The sequence below is a fragment of the Anser brachyrhynchus genome (genome assembly GCF_964034855.1).
Source record: "Anser brachyrhynchus genome assembly, chromosome: 11".
In the NCBI taxonomy this organism is placed as follows: Eukaryota; Metazoa; Chordata; class Aves; order Anseriformes; family Anatidae; genus Anser; species Anser brachyrhynchus.
Window position 1 is genome coordinate 314,061 of NC_137706.1, and position 18,884 is coordinate 332,944.

Here is an 18,884-nt window from a genome sequence, read left to right on the forward strand (position 1 = left end):
ATCTTCTGTGAATCCAGTCATACCAGTTTTAAACGACCTATCTAAAGCAGTATATCTTAGACTTCAACGTTCTCTGCAACTGTTTCAGAAGAAATTAATATCCGCAAAACCTAGAGAAGAACCATCAACTGGTCATATTACGCAACTCTGATGCGCACACCCACTCATTTTAAAAGCTCCTCCCCCTCAACAACTTCTTCAGTGTAAATCAGAGCTGTTACTTGAAAACAGAGCTCTCCGGTCCCATCTGCACACATCTATCTATTTTAATGGGAAGAAAGATAGCAAATCAAATTCTGCTCATTTACTAGTTTAACAGACCTAACATTTTAATACCTCCTGGTACATTTTTCATTTGCTGAACTTTTGCAGAATGTTTTAAAGAGGGGCTCAATTCACCCTGAACGCAGGACTCGTACAGGCCAGTGTGATTTACACTTACTTGCTCAGTAAAGTTTATTGCTATAAGACAGTTATTTACGTGGGACTTACCTGAAGCACAAATTATGATATCAACAAAAAAAGCACACCACATACTAACACTGCTTTTTAGATACTCTTCAGTTTTAAAATTTTCAAACACGTTAACTTGTCTTATTTTGTTTAGGGCTGAGACTCTTCAGCAACGTCACATAATTTGAGACTGCTGAAGTACTTCAGCAATCCTTTGGTCCCAGTAGCTGTAAAACAGCCAAGTAAAAAGAAACTTCCCTACTAAAAGAAGTGGGGGGGGGGGGGGAAAGGGGGGAGACAATCGTCACTGGGGAAAGTGTCTTTTAAACACTATCTGCTAAACACCACAAAAGTCTTTGTTATAAAATACACCTTTTCATACAAAAGACATCTTGCAAAACCATTTGATTGCCCCACGATGCTGAACGTTTGTGTGAGCTTCTCTTCTTTTCTAAAGATGATTCAGCCCAGGCCCTTTCAGTCTGAGTGGCTTTGTCTCTCATACATGGAACAGCTTGGCCACGATTATCACGAGGCCACTGTCCAGCAAGATAGGGAGCAGCAAGTGTGTCCAACGAGGAAGTCCGGCGAATAACACTGGAAGGCCTTGATGAAGGTAGTCTTAACTTGTCAGCTCTGTGCCACGGGTGCCTGGGACCGCCACGGGTGCCCGGGACCGCCACGGGTGCCCTCCGGCACCAGGGAGGAACAAGGTGAGGGCCCGCAGCCCAGCAGCGTTTGTATCCCCACTGGATGCTGCCTCCCACACTGTCTCCCCCCTTGTTCCCAAGTCTTTACATCAAACACAGCTGAGACCATCGAGGGGACCCCTTGTTTTTGCAAAAACTTCGACAGTAGCTTTAGCTTCAATGGGTCACATTTTACAGCCCTTTTTATTAATAATTGCATTAATAGTTTTACTATTGCCTCTTCTGCTGAGATATTGGCTCCCATCCTGAATGCCCAGCCGCTCACCTGTCCTTCAGGCGATGTCCCGGGGTTGAAGCTGCAGTCAAGTTGCAAGCTTGATTCATTCGGCTGGGTTCCTTCCGGATGCCCGTACAGCATTGCTCTACCCCTTATCACGTCGGGGTCACCATATGAAGGGAATGACAACACGGACTCCAAGACAGTCGAGAAATGGAGACCCTTTATTGTCCCAATGCCAGATCTTATGTAGTTTTTCTGAGCCCCTACACGCGCTGCATATGGCTGGCAAACAGTTACAGGCTTCTGATTGGTGCATTCCTTTTGATCACGCATAGCCCGCTATAGGCCCGACCGAGCCTAACAACTCCTCCTTATTGGTTCCCACTTTCTCTTATTCTAGCCTGGTTACCACTCTATGCCTCTGAGTAACCTTCTTCTTAACCCTTAGTGCATCACCATATCAATCAGCTCCAGTTTGTCACCGAACGCGTCACCCATAATTCCCCCTTTCTTTGTTTCTACAAGCCAAATTGTGTGCCACGAACAATTAATCATTTTTTGCAATTGTTGCAGCAGGCATGGTGTAACCATTATAATTGCAACAAACACGATAAACAAAATAATCATTATCTTTTACTTTCTCAAGTACTTAAATTTGTTGCTACAGGACTACAGCATCAAGCAAGGAAGGGACAGCTGAACCACATTAAGGGGTTTTTTTTTTAAGCTCCAAAGTAGTTAATCAAGGAACTGACTAGGTCTATGCACAGTTAGGTTTTAAAGTGTGCTAAAAGAACTTGAACTCTTTCACTAAGACTGTGCTTGAACAACGCACAGATTAACCCCCCATAAAGCCGAATATTCCAACTCTATACATAAGAGGTTTTTTTTTTTAAAAAAGTTCTACACACTCTCAAAGAGATTTTGAAATTGATTTAAATACTTTACCTTGCAGCTCTGCTATGGCACAAGACAGCACATGTGAAATTTAAGGCTAATTTTTGGGTGCATACATGTCAAAGCTGGTCTTAAAACAAGAGCTGTCGTATTTACTTAATTCTGAGTCTGTAGTGCGAATTCACATTCAAGTAGAGCTGCCACAGCAATCAACAGAATCACAGCCTTCCTTCACCTGAATGATCCCATCTTCTGTGAATCCAGTCATACCAGTTTTAAACGACCTATCTAAAGCAGTATATCTTAGACTTCAACGTTCTCTGCAACTGTTTCAGAAGAAATTAATATCCGCAAAACCTAGAGAAGAACCATCAACTGGTCATATTACGCAACTCTGATGCGCACACCCACTCATTTTAAAAGCTCCTCCCCCTCAACAACTTCTTCAGTGTAAATCAGAGCTGTTACTTGAAAACAGAGCTCTCCGGTCCCATCTGCACACATCTATCTATTTTAATGGGAAGAAAGATAGCAAATCAAATTCTGCTCATTTACTAGTTTAACAGACCTAACATTTTAATACCTCCTGGTACATTTTTCATTTGCTGAACTTTTGCAGAATGTTTTAAAGAGGGGCTCAATTCACCCTGAACGCAGGACTCGTACAGGCCAGTGTGATTTACACTTACTTGCTCAGTAAAGTTTATTGCTATAAGACAGTTATTTACGTGGGACTTACCTGAAGCACAAATTATGATATCAACAAAAAAAGCACACCACATACTAACACTGCTTTTTAGATACTCTTCAGTTTTAAAATTTTCAAACACGTTAACTTGTCTTATTTTGTTTAGGGCTGAGGCTCTTCAGCAACGTCACATAATTTGAGACTGCTGAAGTACTTCAGCAATCCTTTGGTCCCAGTAGCTGTAAAACAGCCAAGTAAAAAGAAACTTCCCTACTAAAAGAAGTGGGGGGGGGGGGAAAGGGGGGAGACAATCGTCACTGGGGAAAGTGTCTTTTAAACACTATCTGCTAAACACCACAAAAGTCTTTGTTATAAAATACACCTTTTCATACAAAAGACATCTTGCAAAACCATTTGATTGCCCCACGATGCTGAACGTTTGTGTGAGCTTCTCTTCTTTTCTAAAGATGATTCAGCCCAGGCCCTTTCAGTCTGAGTGGCTTTGTCTCTCATACATGGAACAGCTTGGCCACGATTATCACGAGGCCACTGTCCAGCAAGATAGGGAGCAGCAAGTGTGTCCAACGAGGAAGTCCGGCGAATAACACTGGAAGGCCTTGATGAAGGTAGTCTTAACTTGTCAGCTCTGTGCCACGGGTGCCTGGGACCGCCACGGGTGCCCGGGACCGCCACGGGTGCCCTCCGGCACCAGGGAGGAACAAGGTGAGGGCCCGCAGCCCAGCAGCGTTTGTATCCCCACTGGATGCTGCCTCCCACACTGTCTCCCCCCTTGTTCCCAAGTCTTTACATCAAACACAGCTGAGACCATCGAGGGGACCCCTTGTTTTAGCAAAACCTTCGACAGTAGCTTTAGCTTCAATGGGTCACATTTTACTGCCCTTTTTATTAATAATTGCATTAATAGTTTTACTATTGCCTCTTCTGCTGAGATATTGGCTCCCATCCTGAATGCCCAGCCGCTCACCTGTCCTTCAGGCGATGTCCCGGGGTTGAAGCTGCAGTCAAGCTGCAAGCTTGATTCATTCGGCTGGGTTCCCTCCGGATGCCCGTACAGCATTGCTCCTCTACCCCTTATCATGTCGAGGTCACCATTTGAAGGGAATGATGACAAGGACTCCAAGATAGTCAAGAAATGGAGACCCTTTATTGTCCCGATGCTAGATCTTACGTAGTTTTTCTGGGCCCCTACACGCGCTGCATATGGCTGGCAAACATAGTTACAGACTTCTGATTGGTGCATTCCTTTTGATCACGCATAGCCCTCTGTAGGCCCGTCTGAGCCTAACAACTCCTCCTTATTGGTTCCCACTTTCTCTTATTCTAGCCTGGTTACCACTCTATGCCTCTGAGTAACCTTCTTCTTAACCCTTAGTGCATCACCATATCAATCAGCTCCAGTTTGTCACCAAACGCGTCACCCATACTGAGGCACCTCACAGCCACAGCATACCTGCTGCAATACCTCTCTCTTCCCAGCTCCTTTACTTCAGCTGCTCACCAGCTCTAACTGAGATTCTTCACTCACAGCACCGCAGCAAACTCTGCCTGGGCTACACAACACACACTACACAAGCTACATTGTTTAAGACACACCACAGCTGGAACATTCCTGCCCAACAATCAGTCACATCTCACTTCAGGGAGGATGCCGCACGCTCCTAGAAACCAAACCTACCAGTCCTGAACAGCTCCCCTGCCAGACAACTCCCCACCTCCTCTTGCCAACCACACTCAGCACACACACTACTTGCACTTCAAAAAAAAAAGTAAGAACATACACACACAAAAAACAACTGAGCTCCACAAATGCCAGAAAGCCATGCACACACAACAGCCCCAGCAGAAGTAATCACAGACTTACCCTTTACAGATGAAAAAGGTAACTCTGATATGACCCTGCTCAGTCTCTTGGTAATGCTGTGCCTGTGCTCAAGCTTCTTGCAGCATGTAATCAAGCTCTTTTTAGTCCTCTGGAGAGTTACACAAGTGGTTTGATACATCTAGAGATTTAAATATAACCCCAAAACAGAAGTGTACCCCACCATCCCAAAAATGAGCAAGCCGGCAACCTCTGCTAAATAGCCCTCTATCAAGTGAATTCCAAGCACTCCAGAGACTCTGACCCACCTAAAGAACCCTGCAACTGACAGAAGGAAAAACAAAGCACTTACCCCTAAGAGCAGCCCAGGCACAATGAGCTCCCCATCAGGCCTTGCCTGGGGCTCATATACCATTTGGCCCCGCCCAGCACCCAAACCCAATCACCTGGGAAAGGGGAGGGGCAAAAAACAACAAAGTAGACAGAGCAGGATAAGCAGCAGCTGTGGTTTTTTGTTTTTCATCTGGATTTCAGCTCAACACCATGCAGAGTGCAGACAAGAGAACTGGGGTGTTTCTAGAAGCAGCAATGCCCATGCTTTTGCTTCAGCTTTGCATGTTGAAAGCTTCTCTCCTCTACAACCCCTTTCTCAGGAAACAGGCAGCATTCAAGTGACCTGCTTTGCTCCTATTCTGAAGACTATCACAGTCCACCTTGCCTGTGGCACCTGAGAAACAGAAGAGAAAGCAACCACAGCAGCAAAAGCCCTGACCGACCCTTAGGTCAGTTACTCTCATCCCCTCCTTTACCTCAGCAGCTTACCTACCCCACAGAGCAGATGCTTCCATCTGTTCTCTTGAGCCACTTACAGCACCTCGAAAAGGCAAACTGGAATTTTCCTCTATTTCATGTCGTAAAATAACTGCAGTGACAACCGCACCCCAAAAGCGACTGCTACATCTCTTCATCGCCCACCAGAGTCACTCCAGAGGCAGCTCGGCTCATGACATCCTGTATCGCACACTGCATTTCCACCTGAACAAAGAAAAACAGAAGATAAACATTCAGCTGCCACCATTAGCACCCATCCCTCAACAACAGAAGTGACTCCATAGTTCATTTTATCATTTTAAAACACCAGTCCACTTGCCTCTGTACCTGGAAATTAGATCCAAGCTCAAAAGGAGTAGACAGCATCACCCATGCCACATGGCAACACAAAAGGACAAAATGACCTTCCCCTCTGACCCCAACCCTGAGGAAAAGCCCCATCAACTCCGGACCCAACCCTGAGGAAAAGCCCCATCCCATTAAACCCCAGCTGTGAGGAAAAACCCTTTCCCCTCCGGCCCCAACACTGAGAAATCCCATTCCTTTCCAACGCCAACACTGAGGAAAAGCCCCATCAACTCTGGCCCCTACCCTGAGGTAAAACCCTTTCCCCTTCGGCCCGAACCCTGAGGAAAAGCCCCTTCGCCTCCGGCCCCAAACCTGAGGAAAAGCCCATTCCCCTCCAGCCCAAACCCTGAGGAAAACCCTTTCCGCTCCGGCCCCAACCCTGAGGAAAAGCCCCTTCGCCTCCAGCCCCAACCCTGAGGAAAACCCTTTCTGCTCCAGACCCAACCCTGAGGAAAAGCCCCATCAAATTCGGCCCAACCCTGAGGAACAGCCCCTGACCGTCCGGCCCCAAACATGAGGAACAGCCCCTTCCCGTCCGGCCCCAACCCTCAGGAAAAGCCCCTTTCATTCCAGCCCCAACCCTGAGGAAGAGCCCCTTCCCATCCAGCGCCAACGCTCAGGAAAAACCCCTTCCCCTCCGGCAGCAACTCTGAGGAAAATCCCCAACCCTGACGGAAAACCCCTTCCCCTCCAGCCCCAACACTGAGGAAAAGCCCCTTCCGCTCCAGCCACAACCCTGAGGAAAAGCCCCTTCCCCTCCGGCCCGAACGCTAAGGAAAAGCCCCTTCCCCTCCAGCCCCAACCCTGAGGAAAAGCCCCTTCGCCTCCAGCCCGAACCCTGAGGAAAAATCCCTTCCCATCCAGCGCCAAGCATAAAGAAAAAACCCTTCCCCTCCGGCAGCAACCCTGAGGAAAATCCCCAACCCTGAGGAAAAGCGCCTTCCCCTCCAGCCCTAAGCCTGAGGAAAAGCCCCATCAACTCCTGACCCAAGAAGAACTATCATGATCCCCAACTTCTTAATTTGTAGTCATGCATACACCACTCTATTCTTAAATATACTGGATGAGTCTTCAGGAAATACTAACTCTCTAGCTTTTCTTGTAGTGTTAAGAAAAATATAACCCATTTTCTTCAAAATCCCCAACCCTGAGGAAAAACCACTATCCATGAGGCCCAATCCTGAGGAAAAGGCCCTTCAGGTCCGGCCCCAAGCCTGAGGAAAAGGCCCTTCAGGTCCGGCCCCAACCCTGAGGAGAAACCCCTTCCCCTCTGGCCCCAACCCTGAGGAAAAGCCCCTTCACCTCTGGCCCCAACCCCAAACAAAATCCCCTTCCCCTCAGGCCCCAACACTAAGCAAAAGCCCATTCCTCTCCTGCACCAACCCTGAGAAATAGCCCATTCCCCTCTGGCCCAAAACCTGAGGAAAAGCCCCATCAACTCCGCACCCAACCCTAGGAAAAGCCCAATCAACCCATGAAGCCCCAACCCTGAGGAAAAACTCCTTCCCCTCCGACCCCAACCCTGAGGAAAAGCCCCATCAACTCCGGACCCAACCCTGAGGAAAAGCCCCGTCCCATGAAGCCCCAACTATGAGGAAAAACCCCTTCCCCTCCAGCCCCAACACTGAGAAAAGCCCATTCCTTTCCAACGCCAACACTTAGGAAAAGCCCCATCAACTCTGGCCCCTACCCTAAAGTAAAACCCTTTTTCCTTCGGCCCCAACCCTCAGGAAAAGCCCCATCAACTCTGGCCCCAACCCTGAGGAAAAGCCCCTTCGCATCCGGCCCCAAACCTGAGGAAAAGCCTCTTCCCCTCCAGCCCCAACCCTGAGGAAAAGCCTTTCCGCTCCGGCCCCAACCCTGAGGAAAAGCCCTATCAAATTCAGCCCAACCCTGAGGAAAAGCCCCTTCCTGTCTGGCACCAAACATGAGGAACAGCCCCTGACCGTCCAGCCCCAAACATGAGGAACAGCCCCTGACCGTCCAGCCCCAACCCTGAGGAAAAGCCCCTTCGCCTCCAGCGCCAAGCATAAAGAAAAACCCCTTCCCCTCCGGCAGCAACCCTGAGGAAAAACCCCAATCCTGAGGAAAAGTGCCTTTCCCCTCCGGCCCTAAGCCTGAGGAAAAGCCCCATCAACTCCTGACCCAACTCTGAGGAAAAGCCCCGTCCCATGAAGCCCCAACTATGAGGAAAAACCCCTTCCCCTCCTGCCCCAACACTGAGAAAAGCCCATTCCTTTCCAACGCCAACACTGAGGAAAAGCCCCATCAACTCTGGCCCCTACCCTGAGGTAAAACCCTTTCCCCTTTGGCCCCAACCCTGAGGAAAAGCTCCATCAACTCTGGCCCCAACCCTGAGGAAAAGCCCCTTCGCCTCCGGCCCAAAACCTGAGGAAAAGCCCCTTCAACTCTGGCCTCAACCCTGAGGAAAAGTCCCTTCCCCTCCAGCCCCAACGCTGAGGAAAAGCCCCTTCCCCTCCGGCCCGAACGCTAAGAAAAAGCCCCTTCCTCTCCGGCCCCAACCCTGAGGAACAACCCCTTCCCCTGTGGCCCCAACCCTGAGGAAAAGTCCCTTTCCTTCCGGCCCCAACGCTGAGGAAAAGCCCCTTCACCTCTGGCCCCAAACCTGAGGAAAAGTCCCTTTCCGCTCCGGACCTAACCCTGAAGAAAAGCCCCTTCCTGTCTGGCACCAAACATGAGGAACAGCCCCTCCCGTCCGGCCCCAAACATGAGGAACAGCCCCTTCCCGTCTGGCCCCAACCCTGAGGAAAAGCCCCTTCGCCTCCGGCCCGAACCCTGAGGAAAAGCCCCTTCCCATCCAGCGCCAAGCATAAAGAAAAACCCCTTCCCCTCCGGCAGCAACCCTGAGGAAAATCCCCAGCCCTGAGGAAAAGAGCCTTCCCCTCCAGCCCTAAGCCTGAGGAAAAGCCCCATCAACTCCTGACCCAACTCTGAGGAAAAGCACCTTCCCATGAAGCCCCAACCCTGAGGGAAAACCCCTTCCCCTCCAGCCCCAACCCTGAGAAAAGCCCATTCCTCTCTGCCACCAACACTGAGGAAAAGCCACTTCCACCCCTGTCCCAAACCTGAGAAAAAGCCCCTTCCCTCCAGCCTCAATCCTGAGTAAAAGACCCTTCCCATCCTGCCCCAACCCTGAGGAAAAACTTCCAACCCTGAGTAAAAGCCCCTTCCCCTCCAGCACCAACCTTCAGGAAAAACCCCTTCCCCTCTGGCCCCAACCCTGAGGAAAAGCCCCGTCCCATGAAGCCCCAACTGTGAGGAAAAACCACCTCCCCTCCGGCCCCAACACTGAGAAAAGCCCATTCCTTTCCAACACCAACACTGAGGAAAAGCCCCATCAACTCTTAGATGGGGTAGATTAAAAGGTTTGACCCTTTGGTGTCATTTGCTGTTTTCAACTTGACTGGAATAAAATAAACAAGAAGCCCCGCAAAAAAAAAAAAAAAAGAAAAAAAAAAACACCCCACACTGAAGTAACAACCTGTATAGAACAGTTGACAGAGACTTGATGGAAAATTGTGCTCTCTAGTGGATAAATGTGATTTTGCACAATAAAGTTTCAAACCATGCTGATTCATCCACCTGACCAACGCATCTTCAGTGCAGAGAAAAATATCAAGATTTGGACAACATGAAAAGAGTGTTGAACGAGGCACTTGCAGATTTATTATAACCAAGATAGGTTTATACCGAGTTACATGACAGACCAGAGCTAAATAAGGCTTCTAATTATACAAAGAAAATACCTGAGACATGCTTTTATGCTTGTTTACATTTTAAAAAGTGGCACGTAATGCAATAATAAAACATGTTTTTCTTTTTTTTTTTTTTAGTAACATGACTACTTGGTTAATTTTAATGTAGTCCTAGATAATACTGTATAGTCTGTATACTGTGTATTTACACTAGGTAATGCTGTTTGGTTTACAGAATAAGGAGTAGGATTTTTCTACAAATAAGCTGAATAACAGAATGATCTCTGTTGATTTATTTATAGGAAGAAGAACTATCATGATCCCCAACTTCTTAATTTGTAGTCATGCATACACCACTCTATTCTTAAATATACTGGATGAGTCTTCAGGAAATACTAACTCTCTAGCTTTTCTTGTAGTGTTAAGAAAAATATAACCCATTTTCTTCATCACTGCTGTCCTATGTTTATTTTTTCTGGGCAGGTATGGACTAATGAACACATGAATTCAACTTAATAGCAGATGAATTAGAATGTATTTTTAAAGAATAATTGGCCAATTTAAAGAATAATTTGGCCACTTTATGCTTCCTCAACAGTATACAGAATTTAACTTCTTTGAACTCTGCATCCTAACTAGGTTGTTGGAATAAGTCTGAAGTTAGAAGACAAAAATATGGAAGTGTTTAAAAAGCTAAGTTTACAGTTAATGTGCTAATTTTAAAAGGTATTAAAATATGGCATGTATTTAAATCAAAAGCAAGGATCTAGAAAGACGTGGGACATTAGATTTTCTCTTTGATGTGGTTGCTGAATGCGATGATCAGCTGTTAACTATTACAGAAAGTAGCATTCTCTTCCTCTTTGGCCCTTAAAGATGAAATATGGGAAGGAAGCATGGGGAAAATATTTCTTTTTATAATGCATACAGAAATCTACCTTTCATGTTTTAAGTTACCTAATATACTCAGAACAGGCAGCCTAAGACTTCAGCAAAGCCAATTGTATCATAAAAATCAATTTAAAAAAAAAATCAGAATAAAAAATCAAATAAAAAATCGAAAATCATAAAAAATCAATAAAAATCATAAAAATCAAAAAAATCATAAATCATAAAATCATAAAGCCAAAAGTATCATAAGCCATAAAGTATCATAGAAGTTAAAAATCTGCCTTCCAAAAATCTAGCTGGCAAATCTTTTGGTTTCTTATTTTTAATGAAAAATTTTAATAGATGATCTTATGCCTAGAGCAAGAAAGGGAGAGTTGCACTGACTTGTGGTATAACTGGTGCTGATTTGGCAGTAATTTTAACAATTGTATTTAGTTAATCCCATGACAGCAAACTTAAAAAGTTTTTGCACTGGCAGTCATTCATAATTTTAAGTCAGAGAACAGTTGTCAGTGATATAATAAAAGGAAAATCTCTATTTCAGCAGTTTTGTCAGTTCTTATTAATTTTTCTATTCAGTGATATAAGAGAGAAACTGTAGTTTGGGTATGGCTAAATGTCCATATTTTTTGAAGTGCTGGAACTCTAAGAGACAGTTTCCATTTAATATTCTCCTGGCTCTATCATTTAAACCATACTTTATTTAACCCATATCATTTAAAATCATATACAAGAAAGACTTCAGTTCATCTAAGAAAATGGTTTTGAAATTAAGGAGACAGAAGCAAGAGATACCCCTTCCAGTTCTGTGCAGTTATCATTACAGATAGGTAATACAGAGAGATCTTAAATATATTTAGCTTAAAATTCCATAGTATTCATGCAAAATTAGCATAAAGTTTTGAGCATGTTGTAGCACCACTTCAAATTAACTGATACCTGATATCATCAGTTTTGTTGTATTAATACCTGTCAGTTATACTAGTGCACATACAGAGGGGAGGCAGGCCAGTAACTGAGAGAAATGCTTGTTTTTCTAAGCCTCATTTGGGAGTGGGCAGGTCTGTAAAACCTGCCTTTTTAGCTACAAAAGCGTTATCACAGCAAGACAGAAGTTTCACTGGGTTTTGCAGACTCAGCTAGTTACATCACATTAGAGTTGGTTCGCTATTGAAAGTCATGGAAAAAAATACTAAACTATAGCTCAGTAAATTAACGCCTTAAATGTAAGCCATCCAAAAATTAGGTCAAATGTTATAGGCTACAAAATCCTACTTAGAAATTCAATTTAGCCCACATAGGAAGTGCAAATATGTTATCTTCCAATTAAAAATCAATCTTGTTTCTTGAGGGGAAGAGAGAGACCAAAACCCCAGGCAATTCATGCCAGCTTCCAATCCCATCCTACAAGAAAACTTTGAGGTTTTTGGAACAGCCAGGAAGTCATCCAGTGACAAATTACTGTTGCTACTACAACACTACCGCGACAGACCATTTTAAGGATAATTTCCAGTAACTCCTTCAGAAGCTATTGTGCGAAGAATGCAAAAGCTCACACTGACCTATTATAATTCAAGTACTCTCTCTACTTCATGATAAAGAGGCTTTAGAGAAGATGAAAGCACAGCCCAGGAGATCTTCTTAAAACAGGGCAAATGTCAGAATTCTTTCAATTTCCTATAGCTCAGCAGTTGCCGAAGTGCCATTTGTGTAATCACCTTTAGACTTCATGTGGTCCTGAATTGATGCAGTCTAGAAGAAGAAGGGGTAGAGTGAGTTAGAATTAAAACATTCATCTTACAAAGTCTGGTTGTCAGAGCAATTTCTAAAAGCATAAATTTGAAGAAGCAGACAGTGCTAGGTCCCAACAGCAATGGGGAGAAATAGCAACTAAAAAAAAACCAACAACCTCGAAGTTCTGTGTTAAGTCAGTATACGAAATGGGTATTGCTGTCCAAAGTCAAACTATTCTTACATCTCTCACCTTGGCACAACTTTCATTTTGGGTGATGTGAAATCTAGACCTAGTATTAAATGCTTCTACCCACAGAATCATTATCACAAAAGGTTCTCTTCACATGTAGAGACACTGGGGAAGTCAGACTGTCTTGTGGAACATAACTTCTACATAATTTTATGCTTACAGACCAAGGGGCAATTCTGTTCTGAAGTTGTTCTGGGGGGGTTGGGTGAACATGTAGACAGATGTTTTTTCCTTCCGTGATATTATCTAGTATTTTAGTATCTAGTGGCTCTACAGGCTACTGAACTACCACGGTCACGGATTCACCAATAACGTATAACCATCCTTATTCTAGTCGCGTTCAGTGAGAACTATCATGGCTAGGAACAATGCAGTTAAGTGCAATTTATTACAGCAACAGGTACACAGGTTCTTTGGATTGCTGGTGATAATTTACTGTCTGCAAATGCAAGCTAGCATGCATGAAATACACAGGTGTGCAGCCTGGAAATTAACGCATTAAAAGGCACAAAGACTCTGTAGAGATTTCTAAGTTTCCACGGAGTCACACAGTATAACCAAGTGTTCAAATCTCACCCAAAGGCGTCCCAATGTGGGGGGAAGAGAGGCTCAGCCCATCGACTGATCCCAGGGGACAGGAGGTCCTCAGGATGGTGTATTCCCTCATGATGGTATCTTCCCTGACAATGGTATCTCTCTTAGGCCAATTTATATTATTTTCTATCTTTTAGGTGGAGCTTGAGTGACTCTAGTCAAGCATATCTTAGTTATGATTGGTGAAAAGTTTTCCCGTCTCTGTTTAAAGGTATAGGCTCCGAGAAATTCAGAGCACGTACTCAGTGAGGGATGGTCGCACCTTGGAGGCAGGTAGCTTTTGGGATGGAGGTGTGTTTTGGTATTATAATGACATTATAATGAGCAAAAGTACACTAGAGTACAGCATTTGTCAAAACATGACAGGTCGTTGGCTCAGGGTAGCAAAAAGTGCAGCTTACCGGTCTCGGTGTGCACAAGAACAATCGAGTCCCCATCTAGTCACAGAGCCTAGCCGTGGTGTCTCCACTCCACTCTATGCTCCGTACTGTTCCTCAGTCAGCACACCAGGTTCCCCCAGTGCGATAGCATGTAAGATTGGAAGCCTAGGGAACGCTCAGGTAATGCAGCTACACCCTACCCTGAAAGCCTCTTCAATGCTGTACATTTTCTTTAAAATGTGAATATTAGTTTTATTTTCCTAGTTACTTTAGGCAATTGCACCACAAGGCTGAAGCTTCATGCTGGTCACACTATGAGAGGGTCAAACTCACCTTTATTACTGCTACTTGATTTTTAGCAATAGCTTTCTTGAATTTTGGAAAAGTCAGTCCCCTACATACAGGGTCTGAGAACTGCAAACAATCATACAGGCAAAGTTTCTGGCAAAAAACATATAAAGCTTAAACACAGCATAACACATACATTCTTAGCTTTTCCATTACTTAGTCCAATTTAATCAAAACAACATGATAGTAAAAGTGTTTTATATTATAACCAAAAGATAAAATTACAAATGTGATAAAAGATGGCAGTGTGCATCTACCTAGCAGCTTGGGTTGTTCACCATTGCACCAGTTAAAACAAACGAGGAATTCAGTCATTATATGTTTTCAGTAGGTCATACAACCTTGTTATTTAATTATTTCTCTGGGAGTTAAAGCAGTACAAAGACCAAGATGCGGTTCCTAAAGTGAATTTAGGAAGGAATTGGTTGAGCAGATTCACAGAAAAAAGATCACAGAAAGCATCTGATGAGTATACCTAGAAAAAAGTTATTTAATTTATACTAAAATATCTAAAATTTTGGTAATAGTTATTGAGCAACAGACATTTCAACAAGCTGAAACAGGTCTGTAAGAGAACTGTTTTAGACATACCTACATAGAGCAGCAGTATCAATTTAAAAATCAGTATGTTCACATCAGAAAACACCATGAAGAAGCATGCACATTTATTTCCAGACAGAAAGTAGAATATATTCTGGTTTCTGTAAAGAAGTGTAATTAAAGCAAAACAAGAACTAAACTAAGTCTTGTTTAATAGTCATAGACCCTGTTCTAACTAGAGCTGGCCAAAGCTTCTTAACTATTTAGTATTTCCAGAAAGAACAGCTTAGAAGCACAACAGATTGAACGCTTAAGCTTCACATGTATTTGCAAAACAAAGTATTCTTATGTCTTACATAGTTGCTCTTCACAGACACAGAGAAGTTAAAAGTAAAGAGAACTCTACAACTCCAAAAAGCCATTAAACCAGAAAAAAAGAGCTTTTTATATCGGCAACAGAACCAGTTCATCAGACAGAGCCCAGACCTTCCCAGAACACAGAGAACTATTAACACAGCAATCACAAATCAGAATCACAAAGAGGAAACTCACAGACTATACATGTGACTTGCAGAAAATGGACTCCACAATCAGTAAGATTGTAAAGTAGGTATGTTTATTCAGCACTGGGCAGCACGGGGGTAGTCCCGCCAAAGTCGTGCAGGCCTGATGCGGCAACTTGCCTTTGTTATATGCAGTAAAGAGTTACATATGCATGAAGTTTCACAATACGCCTATACATATTCATAACCTGTCCCCGCTTCATATTAAAATTAGTTCCAAGGAGTCATTTCCATAAACTCCTCCCATCTGCGCTTGCACAGTGTATTCTGGTGGTGGTCGTCAGGGGTCGTGGGGATGAAGACTGATGACTCTTCCTTGTCACCGCTAGTTGACCTCTTGTCTTTGCACAGACTCAGTTGCTGCTTGGCTCTTGCCCATCTGCAGGACCAGTTTCTACCAGTTTCTTAAGATAGGCTCACTCTCTTATTAGGAGACTGACCTTGGTAAGGGGCCCAAGGCTTCTTGCTTTAGTTAATTTGCACAATGCACCATAGTTAGCAAAGACACTAAGTAGCATCCTAGTTTAATGCCGTCAGCGCTCTGTCTCTACTTGATAAGATTCTCCTAACTCCCTCTCTCACATGTCCTAAAGCTATGATAAAACCCAACAGTGTAGTCTTAGTGACTTTTTTTTTTTTTAAGATACATCCCCTCAGGCATCTATAGTAGCCTTCCATATAAGCTTTTTCACATCTTAGAACACTAAAACAATGTAATAACAGGCCAATTTATTACGAAGTTCTTTAAAAAGCTTACAGCTTAACAGAAGTTGCAACACCCTAAATTCAGCCTTTCTAAATCAATACCAAAGTCTTCACAAACTGCATAAACTCCCCCATCACAGGCATTTCTTACTTATGTAGTCCCACAATTACATAATTAGCACATCAATTTCTTTCACCTTTGTAGTTTTATTCCACTTTGTCACTTCTCACACTTCAAGCGGATTTTTTTAATTTCTGCCATTTATCTTTCAAAGTGTTTGCGACATTTGTGTCCTAGCTTTAGGTGTTCTGTATGATACATTATTGCAGAAATAAAAACTTCCATTTTATCCTGTGTGGTTTTAATACAACTCACTAGCTGCCAAAATTATCATTTTTCACCCCACTTCATCCTCTCACAAAGGCCTTTATCACCACTGGTGCCTTGTATGGGTGCAGCAAAGAAGGGACAGTGGTCCCCACAACCGCAAGAACACGCAGAAACCAAAGCTTTTGCCCACACTTCATAGAAGTTGCAGACTATTTGGGTTTATTGCATGTTAAGAAGATTATCAAAGCTAAGATTTTCTTAAAAATCACAAAGTGTGTCACTGTACCCTAATAACCTATTTTGAAAGCAGAATTACTGGGGGGTGAAATGAGTTTACCAGAGTCAAATTAGACATGGGAACATCCCCATCCCAAAATAGCGGCCGTACACCCACTCTCCTCCTGCTGTACCCTGCAGCCTTCAGCCTCAGCAGCACATACCTGCGTGTCACCCGTGGCTTCAGGTGTCCTGCCGGGTGCCACCTCCTCACTCAAGCACTGGCCAGCAGCCAGCTCCTGCCTTGGCAACCCCAGCACATTTACAGTTGATATTCCTTGATTATAATCCTGACAGCTAAACTAGATCACTTTGGTATGAACCCGCACCGCAGGATGATTCCTTTGCTCGGTAACTTGCTGCAGAAGTCTATCTGGCAGTACACTTCATGCTTACCTACAGGTGTCAGAAAAGGAGAATGGAAGCCAAAATGGTGCTCCAGTTTGGCGTGAGATTTGTACAGCAATTCAGTTTTCTCAGCACTATCCCTCCAGTCCATGGCTCACTTCCACTCCTGCAGCAGCCCTGCAGGTGTCATCCTGGCAAAGAGCAGCGCTAAATGTCTTCCTGTTGTGTTCTGCAACAGTGCTCTTCTTTTCCCCTGCATGAGTCAGGGTGTCATCCTCCAGAACAGGAATGTCCGCACAAGGGCACAGGACACCGCCTTCCTCCTGGAGACTCAAGGTTTCCACAGTAACTGGAAGAATTTAAAAAACTTCTTAACGTGCTCAGGCTCACTAAAGACTAATAAAAGCCAACAAGAATCCCAAAACTGAGGAGAAAACAACATTTTGTCACTGTTGGCACACAGACCAGAACCAGACAATATCCTGTTGTTCTTTCTCTCTGTTTTTCCCCATAGCAGCAGCAGCATCAAGAAGAGAGAGACAAAGGGCCGGGGAAATGGCTAGCACACACAGACACAGATGTTGAATGCGATGGGCAGGATACACAGCCATGCTGCAGTCCGTGGAGTTAAAGAGCCCCAGAGCTTTATGAACGTTTAGATATATTTCACTGAATGTAACAGTCAATTTGTCCCACCATTGCTATGCATTAAGAAGTATTGAAAATATATCTGTTTTACTTATACTAATTCTATATGAAGTGTAGAACATTCTCCTGAATGAAATTAAAAGGATCTCCCCTTTCCATTGACAGGAAATGATCACCATAATCTTAATAACAAACTAAATGCATCTATTCTCCACAACTGGCCTACAGACTCAAGGTCTGGTCATGGTGAATCCTTGGCTCAAGCTGCTGGTGAAAGGCAATGAGTGCAAAGTTAGCAGCTGCTACCTCACCTCAGCTGCAGGCTGGTTGCCCTTGTGACTTGCGGAAAACGGACTCCACAATCAATAAGACTGTAAAGTAGGTATATTTATTCAGCACTGGGCAGCACGGGGGTTAGTCCCACTGAAGTCGTGCGCACCTGACGCAGCAATTTGCCATGGTTACATGCAGCAAAGAGTTACATATGCATGAAGTTTCACAATACGCCTATACATATTCATAACCTGTCCCCGCTTCATATTAAAATTAGTTCCAAGGAGTCATTTCCATAAACTCCTCCCATCTGCGCTTGCACAGTGTATTCTGGTGGTGGTTGTCAGGGGTCATGGGGATGAAGATTGAAGACTCTTCCTCGTCACCGCTAGTTGACCTCTTGTCTTTGCACAGACTCAGTTGCTGCTTGGCTCTTGTCCATCCGCAGGACCAGTTTCTGCCACTTTCTTAAGACAGGCTCACACTCTTATTAGGAGACTGACCTTGGTAAGGGGCCCAAGGCTTCTTGCTTTAGTTAATTTGCACAATGCACAATAGTTAGCAAAGACACTAGGTAGCATCCTAGTTTAATGCCATCAGCACTCTATCTCTACTTGATAAGATTCTCTTAACTCCCTCACTCACTTGTCCTGCCCACACCAAGTTGTTAAATCCTGGCAACTTCTGAGCCCAGTTGTCCTTTTAATTCCTCCGGCTCTGTCAGCACTGGATTGATGGGGTGAACAGTATTTCAGGCTGACTGCCTTTCTAAGATCTCATTGTTCTGTGCCTGTAATTTGAGCATTATCCTGGCTTTGCTTGGTTTACTTATATTGTGCTAAAATCCTGAAATGGCTGTATGGTTACATAGCTGACTAGCAAGGTCTGGGGAAAAAAAAAAAAAAAAGACAGTGGAACTTGTAGATAAAACTTGGTTTAATTAGCTTTGAGCATGGCGTGAAACTCGAGGTGCCTCAAAGTCACCTTGCTCGATGACAGGTGAAGATTTAACCAACCAAACAGACCCAGCACACCAGAACCTGGCTTTGGAAGGACCTCGGAGCCACGCAGCTGAAACGCTGCTCTAGAGGAGCGGGGACAGCCCTTCATTAGCTAATTGCAGGCCCGTAATTACACAGTGTCAGGTCGCCCCGCTGACCGAACCACCGCATTCCCCCGAGTTTCCTCCGCCCCCCGCCTTTAGGGCGCGTTGGTGCAGCCCCAGGCGCGGCCGCCTACCCCTCCAATGAACGCCGCCGAGCGGCCGAGCCGCGGCCCTATCGGGCGCGAGTGGAGCTCT

General features: G+C 44.5%; 1 long non-coding RNA gene across 7 annotated transcripts; it reads right to left on the reverse strand.

Annotated features, from left to right (window-relative positions):
• Window positions 1-605: 605 nt before the first annotated feature.
• LOC308201126 lies at window positions 606-18,809 on the reverse strand. Of its 7 annotated transcripts, XR_013956068.1 has the most exons (5): window positions 16,712-18,809; window positions 5,967-12,346; window positions 5,784-5,843; window positions 5,631-5,682; window positions 607-5,535 (listed from the first exon to the last, which is right to left on the reverse strand). It is a non-coding gene; the product is annotated as an uncharacterized lncRNA (long non-coding RNA). The 7 variants fall into 7 exon arrangements; XR_013956064.1 differs by adding an exon at window positions 13,886-13,993 and having other exon boundaries at window positions 606-5,535; window positions 5,635-12,346; XR_013956066.1 differs by adding an exon at window positions 13,886-13,966 and having other exon boundaries at window positions 606-5,535; window positions 5,635-12,346; window positions 14,993-18,809.
• Between the last annotated feature and the right edge of the window lie 75 nt (window positions 18,810-18,884).